Raw genomic sequence first — 9,497 nt, 5'->3', positions numbered from 1 at the left:
TTGATGGAACACATATTGCGTTTGTCCCCCCTGCCAGAATGAACAGGTTTTCAAGAATCAGAAGAGTTTCCACTCACTCAATGTGCAAATGGTGTGTCTGGCGGACCAGTACATCTCCCACATCACTGCCAAGTATCCTGGGTCGGTGCATGATGCCTTTATTCTGAGGAATAGCAGCATCCCAAATGTGATGGCACAACTACAGAGGCACAGAGTGTGGCTAATAGGTGAGCCTGAGCGCCCACCCAGTGTATGTCAGTGCATGTCTTCAGGAGTTATCCCCATACCATTGTGTAAGGCTAATGTTTGTCCCTGAACACTTGCAGGTGACTCAGGCTACCCAAACCTATTGTGGCTCCTGACCCTTGTGAGGAATGCCACGGCAGGGTCTGAGAATCGTTACAATGATGCACATGGGCGAACCAGGAGAATTATCGAAAGGACCTTCGGCCTCCTGAAGGCCAGGTTCAGATGCCTGCATCTGACAGGTGGATCCCTGTGCTACTGACCCGAGAAGGTCTGCCAGATCGTAGTGGCATGCTGCATGTTTCACAACCTGGCCCTCAGTCGACATGTGCCTTATCTTCAGAAGGAGGAGACTGGAAATGCCCCTGTGGCAGCAATGGACCCTGAGGACAGTGAGGATGAGGAGGCAGAGGATGAGGATGTGGACAACATGTCAATACCTCCAATGACACATAGGTGAGACAGTGTAACTGACCATTCCTCTGACTATTGTTTTATCTGTGTGGCTGTTGCAGGATGGCATTCACTTCCTTTGCATCTCAACTTACTGTCACCTATGGCTTCTCATTTTGCAGGTGTTGGCGATATTACAACAGTGTTCTGATGTGATGACTACAGACTGCTACAGGTCATTAATTGTATGCTATCACAGTTTTCAGATCATTTGCACATGATGTGACTGTTTCCATAAATGCACATTTTTATCACATAAAACACTATTAGTCAAGTTGTGTTCAAGGGTGTTTTTTGTAGGTAGTGCAAATAATTGACGGGAAAGTGCAATGGAATGGGGTGATGGTAGAGGAAAGTCCAGGGTATAGTTCCATTCTGTTTGTGGCACAGGTCCAGTGTCCAAGGGGCCATAGGAAGGGGAGCAAAGGCAGTTCAAAGTGAACAAGGTGACAGGGTGGGACACAAGAGGAACATTCAGGATGTTCTTATTTCCTGGCAGTGGTCTTAGTGTTGGCAAGTGACTCTGGCTTCTGTCTGAGTTGGAGGGAAAGTTTGTGGGGTGGTTCACCTTTTCTGAAGGGGGAGGGGTGCTGGTGGCCTGTGGGTCCTGTGGCAGGGCCTCCTGCCTACTAGCTGCAGTGGAAGTGGAGGGCTGGTCAGTAGGCTGGCCAGTGGTAGGGGCCCTTGTGTGTTGTCCATTCGCACATGATGTTGGCCATGTCTGCCAGCACCCCTGCTATGGAGATCATGGTGGTGTTGAGGGCCTGCAAATCCTCCCTGATATCCTGATGGTGTTCCTCCTGCAGCCACTATTAGTCCTGCATGTTGGTAAGGATGTGGCCCATCTTGGCCTGGGATTGTTGGCAGGCCCCCAGGACATTAGTGAGTGCCTTCTGAAGAGTCGGTTCCCTGGGCCTGTCCTCCCCCTGGCGCACAGCAGTCCTCCCAGTGTGCCTGTTCTCCTGTGCCTCTGTCCCCTGAACGGTGTGCCCACTGGCACTGACCCTAGGACCCTGATTGTCTTGGGTGTGAGGTATGGACTGGGGTCCCTGTACAGGCGGGCACACTGCTGATTGACGTGTCCTGGGGACGGGTGGGTGCTGTGGTGTTGGATACTGATAGGGAGGCTCTGTGGTGGACTGGGAGTGGGCTGGGGTGGCCGACTGACCAGTGGTCCTTGATGGGCCAGGTAGTTCATCCAGATCCAGTAGTCCAGAGCTACTGTCATCACTGGGGCCATCTTCTGTTGGGGGACTGGTTAGACATGGCACCACCTTTCCGCTGACATTGGCTGGGGCACTTGTGGGGATGTAAGTGATGTATTATGCCTCATGTCTGAGACAAGTTGTACATCCCTGGCTTCCCATCTATCGTTGCTGTTGCCAGCCACTTTTGTTGTGTATGGTAATGTATTGTGGGATTATTAGTTCTCCATGCTGTTCATGCTTTTGTGATGGGTGTCCATGCCGGGCTGGAAGAGCTGTCCATGCATTGGTATGGCATGCAGGGCTAGGCATTGGGGTTAGTCATATGTGTAGGTGCAGTGTGTTGGCTGGAGTGGAGTGATGGAAGTGAGGGTGACAGGTTGTAATGGCATGCAGATATGTGGGGTGATAAGTAATAAATCTTGACTCACCAGTGTCCAGTCCTCTGGCAACTCCAGTGAGTCCCTCAGGATGGCCAAGACTTGCCCATTCCATGCTGTGAGCTGTGGAGGTCCATCGCCAGTCCTCTGTATGACGAGCTGGTGCCTTGCTGCCACAGAATGTACCTTCCCCCGTAGGTCGTTCCACCTCTTCCTGATGTCGTCCCTTGTTCTTGGATGCTGTCCCACGGCGTTCACTCTGTCCACAATTCTCCACCATAGCTCCATCTTCCTGGCAATGGATATTTGCAGTGGCTTTACCATGACTATTTCCTCCACCATGACGTGCAACTCCTCATCAGTGAAATAGGGGTGCCTTAGTGGGGACATGGGTGTTGTGCAGTGTGTGTTGGTGAGATGGTGTTAAGTAATGTGGCGGGGTGTGGGATGTGGGGTACGTGACGAATGTGTGGGTGTTTGTTGTATGTGTGTCTAGTTGTCTCAGTGGTCTTGGTTTCATTCTGGCGGCAATAATTAGGGTTCGTAAAGGATTGTGGGTAATGTGGGTGTGTGTTTTATAGTGCTGTGGGTGTGTGTGATGTGTGTATCACTGTCAGGTATGTGATTTCGGTTTTGGCCAATGTAGTGTTGTTTTGTATGTGAGTGTCTTTTCTGAGCATGCCAGTGTGTCTTGTCAATGGTTTAGAGCCATTGAATTTCCTCTGTGGTGAATTGTAGGTCATAATGTGGTGGGCGTTGTATTGTTGGCTTAACGGTATGGGTGTTGGTACCGACACTTTCACACTGACCTTTGGGCTGGTGGATTTGTGTCTGTGGCAGTATTATGTCGGATTGGTGTGTGTGTGTCATAATATGGCAAACGGATATCCTCCACGCAGCGATATGTTGACGGCCGTCACTGCGGCCATAAGCGGGATTTACCACCAATGTCATGATGAGGGCCCCAGTCACACCAGCACTCATCTTCATATTGAATGGGTTTTCCTGGGATTGAAGGGTGGAGGGCTGACACTTCTATTTCAAAGGCTAGTGTCCTGCCCTCACACAATGGACTGCCAAACCCCCTAATGGGACCCTGGCAGACCGAACTGTACTAAAAGGGGAACTTGTGCACTTCAAAACCACTCCTTGATGTCTCCCCCACTTCAAAGGCATTTTGGGTATCTAAACTGGGTCCCCACCAACTCAGACACTTCTGGACCTGAACCTGCAACCTGTCAAGAGGAACCTCCTGTCTGCCCAAAGGACTCATCTGGACTGCTCTGCTGAGAAGGACTGCTGCCCTGCTTTTGCCCTGCTGTCTTGCTGGCCTCTGACTTTGCTGAGAAGTGCTCTCCAAGGGCTTGGATTGAGCTTGCCTCCGGTGTTTTGAAGTCTCAGGACTAAAAAGACTTCAGCTTTTCAAGAAACTCCTTGTGTGCTGAAAATCAATGCATGGCCTGCCGGAAACTACGCACAGCCTGCCTTGCAACAGAGAAATCAATGCACAGCTGAACTAGAACAACGCAGCCCGACTTCCTGAGTGGAAATTCAACGCACCGCCTGCCATGATATGGAAACTTCAATGCATTGGCTACCGGATTGATGCAACACTTGTGCCTGCTTCAAGCGCCTCAAGGATTTCCCTGCATCACTCTTGGGCATCAAAAAGATCCCCGCATTGCATTGAGGAACCAAAACAGCACGCCGAAAAACGACGCTAGCCCCTTGCAGCATGCAAGAAATGATGCAACGTCTGTGCTATGTCAGAGAATCCGATGCACACCTTATTTTCCCACACATCTCCTCCTCTGCGGTGTCCAAGCGTGTTATTTTTTTAGGCAAACCAGGTACTTTGTGTAACCAAGCGATAACTGTTGATTACTAAGATGTAAGACTCTTTGTAAACTTGCAAAAGGGATTTTTCAACTTGTGCTTATTGAATCTTTACAGTTTTGAACCTTCATTTTATTCAGATAAATATTATCTATTTTTCTAATCATTTGTGGTGTATTTTTATGGTGTTTTCACAGTGTTACTGTATGATTTATTGCACAACTACTTTACACATTGCCTTTTAAGTCAAGCCTGACTGCTCAGTGGTAAGCTGCCAGAGTGTGGGCACAGTATAATTTGCACTGTGTGTGACTTACCCTGACTAGGATTGTGGTCCCTACTTGGACAAGGGTATATACCTCTGCTAATTAGAGACCCCATTTCTAACACTGAGGATCTAGGGAAGTGGCAATTCTTATATCTTGTGCCTTTCCCCTGGTGGGGACGCAATCCTCAACAGACTTCCAGGGCTGCCATGTTTCCCTTTTGGGCACGAGAGAGGAATGCCCATTAACCTCATTTGTATATATGGCCCGTGATGTTAAAATCCTTCTTTTTAACTCTTACTGAATTAATGGCTTGTTTACTACATGGTCTTACTATTTTGGCAGGAATATGAACGCTATTCTAGATCCCGATATTGACTCCTCGGGCCCTCTGTCCTGCACCCAGCAACAACAATCTACAGTCTTGCACAGCTGGCTGACACAATTAGGGCTCTGTTGGCAATGTGTGGAGGATATGGCACCCTAAAACGCGGCAATACACCCACACTTCAGCAGTTCACCACACACACTCAAGCATAGATTTGTTTCTCACGGTGTCTATGGATCTTACTTTAGTCACCCATATTCAGATCCTGGCCTGGGGAATCTCTGATCATGTTCCCCTGCTCCTGGGCATAGGTCTTTCTGGCTCTCAGACTCACCCAATATGGCGTCTCAATGCATGGCACCTCGAGGACAGGACATATGTACAGGACCTATGTCGAGAGCTAGAAGCATACTTCCAGGATAATACACACACAGCTCCATCTAAGGCACCTCTTAGGCAGCCAGAAAGCTACAATACGGGGCCATGCCAAAGACCTCCTTAGATGGAAGGAGAAAATCCAACAAAATTATATCACCCAATTAGAGGCTCAAGTGCTCTGCCTGGAGACACGCCTGACACACGCTAATCCGTTGGGAGCGGCAGTTGCCCTAGCCCTGGTGAGAGAGGAAATTAGAGACCAGTCTTTGGAAGCAGCGAAAACAAATCCGGGGGTCATTCCAAGCCTGAATATGCAGATGGGGAAATAAAAATAGCAAACTACTATAAAAACTAGTGTGCAAATCAATGGCCGGACGGATCATACCTGGGATCAAAGACTCTGGGCATGGTACAAACCGCCTCAGTAGATATTGCAGCCACCTTTGCAGGATATTATACAAAACTATGCAAGACAGTTCCTTCTCCAGCAGCTGAGAGGGCAACTCCCATCCTAGAAGAATTAGCCTTGTGCTCTATATCTACATCGGCGCAACGCAGCCTGGGTCAACCCTTTAAATTGGATGAGATTGGAGAAGTTCTTTTAACTCTGAAGCCTGGCAAAACCCTGGGCCCTGATGGTTACCCGGCAGAATACTATCTTAAATACTGGAAAATCCTTATTCCACACCCGTAGGGCCTGTTTGATGAGGCAATAGAAAGAAGCGCCTTCCCTAAAGACCTAGATCAGGCTATAGTAGTTGTTCTACCTAAGACACATCTCCATCCTCACTATATACAGACTATAGGCCAATTTATTTGATCAATACAGAGATTAAGCTCTATGCCACTATCTTGGTCAATAGACTGAGACAGGTGCTGGGGGCTCCCATTCACCCAGACCAATGTGGATTCATGCCAGCACGAGGTACCACACATTGCATACAACGCTTACATATCGCCCTTGCCCACTGCCACATACTTCATGTGCCACTTGCACTATTACTGATGGACTTTGAAAAAGCATTCGATACAGTGGACTGGGAATACTTATTTCAAGTCCTGACAAAGGCCGGTGCGGGAACACACTTCAGACGTATGGTTTGATTACTATACTCGGCCCCCTTGGCTTGATGTGTGTCCGAAATCTTTGCTATAGGCCATTGCACTCAACAAGGGTGCTCTCTCTCACCATTCCTGTTCGCTTTGGCCATAGAAGCCCTAGCATATCTGATCTGAGGAGACCCACTGCTCGCAGGATGTTGATGGAGGCCAAACCACGAGGACTGAATCACGCTTTATGTCGACGATGTTTTAATACACCTATCAAACCCGGCCGATAGCGATCATCGATGCCTCCATCTCCTCTGGCTTTTCGTAGAAGCTTCTGGTCTATTAATCAACCCTACCAAATCCATGCTAGTTCTACTGGCCAGGACATGCAACGTGATTGATTGGCAATCCGACAATCTGATCTGACACGTTAGCTTCTTATATCTTGGCATCATGGTTGCCCTCGATCCAGCCCTGATCTGGTCTCTTAACTTAACACCACTGGTCTGCAGAGCTTGCTTAAATCTCAAGTGATGGCAAATGCTGCCATTGAATCTTATGGGAAGAGTGGCCTTGTATAAAATGATGATTCTACCCCGGTTTCTCTACCTTCTCCAAAATGTGCCTATTGCGCACCTAAGACAATGATTTAGGGAGATGGATTCCTCGGCCAATGCCTTCCTCTGGCACAACAGCAGACTCTGTTTGGCACTGAATACTTGCCAACGTACCTCTTATGAAGGAGGAATGAACATGTCTAGCCTCTGCTATTACCACTTAACTTCCCAAATTCTGGTCATAAATGTCTGGCTTTCTGGAGGCTGGTCAGACCCAGCCTACCAACTGGAGTTTGATTTGTTGGGCTTTCCCTGAATTATGAGGTTGCTTTATAGTGACTCCATCGCTGAGGAAATCCCTGAGGTCACCAAAATGGTTATTATAGCATGGTGAGCAGCACATTGACCAACAGGGTGGTGGAAGAGGATTACCCAACATACTCCCCTATGGCATGGGGTTGGCTACCGGGCGTGACTGACCTTAAGAGCTTCTCACCGTGGGACGCTCTGGGCATCACCCTTGTTAGAGATAACTGGTCAGGTACAAATATAGCTTATTTCCAGGAGCTTCAGCAGGCATACACCGTATCTAACATGCAGTTCTAAACAACTCTGCCCTGAGTTGAAATCCTACATCACTATCAATACTCATATACCAGATTTTAGTTCCATGGAGGCCAAAGTGATGGTGGGGAAGCTGAGAAAGGGAGAGGTCTTACAATTTTATCACTCCTTGATCCTAAACACTCCTGTCCCTGAGAACCCACTGGGAGATGTGGCTCGGCCCCCTGGAGGAGGAAGACTGGTGGGATGCATTGATAGCACCTAGAATCATCGTGATTTCTGCAAAATTATGACTGATGCAACTATACTACCTACACTGTGACTATCTTTCCCCACGTAGGCTATCCCAGGCAGGCCAGCGACCCTCCCCAAGATGCACATGCTGCTCTCACTCAGCAGCAGACTTCCTCCACATAACTTGATCATGCCCAGTTATAGCAATTTACTGGGAAAAGATCTTAAACAAACTCTCTCTAATCCTGGGTCAGATATTACCAACCTCTCCGCTTATGGTCCTGTAGGGAGGTGATGACAAGGCCGGGGGCTCCCGCAGAGATAGAGTTCCATTGGTCACCGCTCTAATGGTTGCCAAACGTGATGTGGTTACACACTGGAGGACAGCCAACCCCCCACAGTCACACAGTGGAGACACAGGGCCTGATTACAACTTTGGAGGAGGTGTTAATCTGTCCCAAATGTGACGGATATACCACCAGCCGTATTACGAGTTCCATAGGATATATTGGACTCGTAATACGGCTGGTGGTATATCCGTCACTTTACCGTCACTTTTGGGACAGATTAACACCTCCTCCAAAGTTGTAATCAGGCCCACAGTGTTGATTGATGCACTCAAACGGAAAGCTCAGTGTACAAAGCAAGGGGATGTTCCCACAAATATGCTAAGATCTGGTCCAAATGGACAGAGGGTTAAAATACACCACACATGCACCACCAAACTATTTCGGGTAAGGTGAATGTGATGATAAGCTCATTGTAGTGATATTGAGGGTCAACCGTCGTCTGTTTGTTTTTGATGAACTGTACCAGAAGAAATGATCTGAGTTTCTGCATTTGTTTGTACTTGTGACATGTTACTATAATTTGTGAAAACAATAAAATTGGTTGTACAAAAAAAATGCAAACATATTAATGTTCCAAGTGTTCATGATGGAAAATCCAAGTGTACTAAACCCTTAACTGCTGAGGCTTTATCCTGCAGAGCTGAGTCCTTTCTGGCTATTTGAGGTATTTTTTGTTCATAAAAATTACATTAACAAAATGTTTGCTTTTCTAAAATCACCATCTACTCTGCTTTCAGGAACAAGCAGAGCGAAATTCAAAAACAAATTTTTTACCACAGTTTTGGAATTTTGCTAAGAGGTAGCTCATTTTTCCTAATTTTTGTGCTTTAAAAATACTTCCAGTTTGTGGTGTAAAATACACAAGCTATCCCCGAACACTATAAATTTCCGATAAGTAGACAAAATTCTGAATTTATCAAGGGGTCATTCGTGAAGATCCATCAAAGCTTTCCCAAATAAACTATTTGTAGAAATAAAAGATAATCAGTAGGAGAAAAGAGACATTTGGGACAATATTTTTATCTCTAACTTCTTGTCATGATGGCCTATTTACAAAAACAAAATACCATTACCTCCACTATACCCTTTTTGTTGCGGGGCTTTTTAGGGGTTGTAGTTTGAGCTGCACCTTACAATGGTTTCTCATTTTGTATCGACTATAGGGCTTTTCATATGGTAAAATATAAAAAGTGAAGAAGGGGATGAAGGACACCTATATATTCTGAATTTCAAACCAGATGCTGAGTTTAGGAGCAGTGGTTATTTGTACATCTCTGCATTTGTGAGTACCCATACTAGTGTGCCATTCAGTGGACATTTTTCAAAATGTCTTGGGTCACACTGGCTTACATTTTGAAGGCAAAATGAAGAAAAATCAGATTTGGTAATAACAGATGTTGTACTATTTTGTGTTTCCACATGTCTCCCACTAAAAATGGTACCTCAATTGTGTTGGTAGTGTTAGCGCCCTTGACAGGAAAGGACCCAAATCTCAACATGAACACATTACATTTACCCACTGAAAACTGACCCTTTTTCAGAATGAAACTGTGGATTTTAAGCCCTAGCTCAGCTGGCACCTAAGGAAGTCTAGCACCCCTGCACATTTCTGAAAATGAGACACCTGGAGGAATCCAGTGTGAATTTTTT

The sequence above is a fragment of the Pleurodeles waltl genome, chromosome 2_2 (assembly GCF_031143425.1).
Source record: "Pleurodeles waltl isolate 20211129_DDA chromosome 2_2, aPleWal1.hap1.20221129, whole genome shotgun sequence".
NCBI classification, from domain to species: domain Eukaryota; kingdom Metazoa; phylum Chordata; class Amphibia; order Caudata; family Salamandridae; genus Pleurodeles; species Pleurodeles waltl.
The sequence above is the reverse complement of the archived record's forward strand: the minus strand, read 5'-3'. Positions refer to the sequence as shown.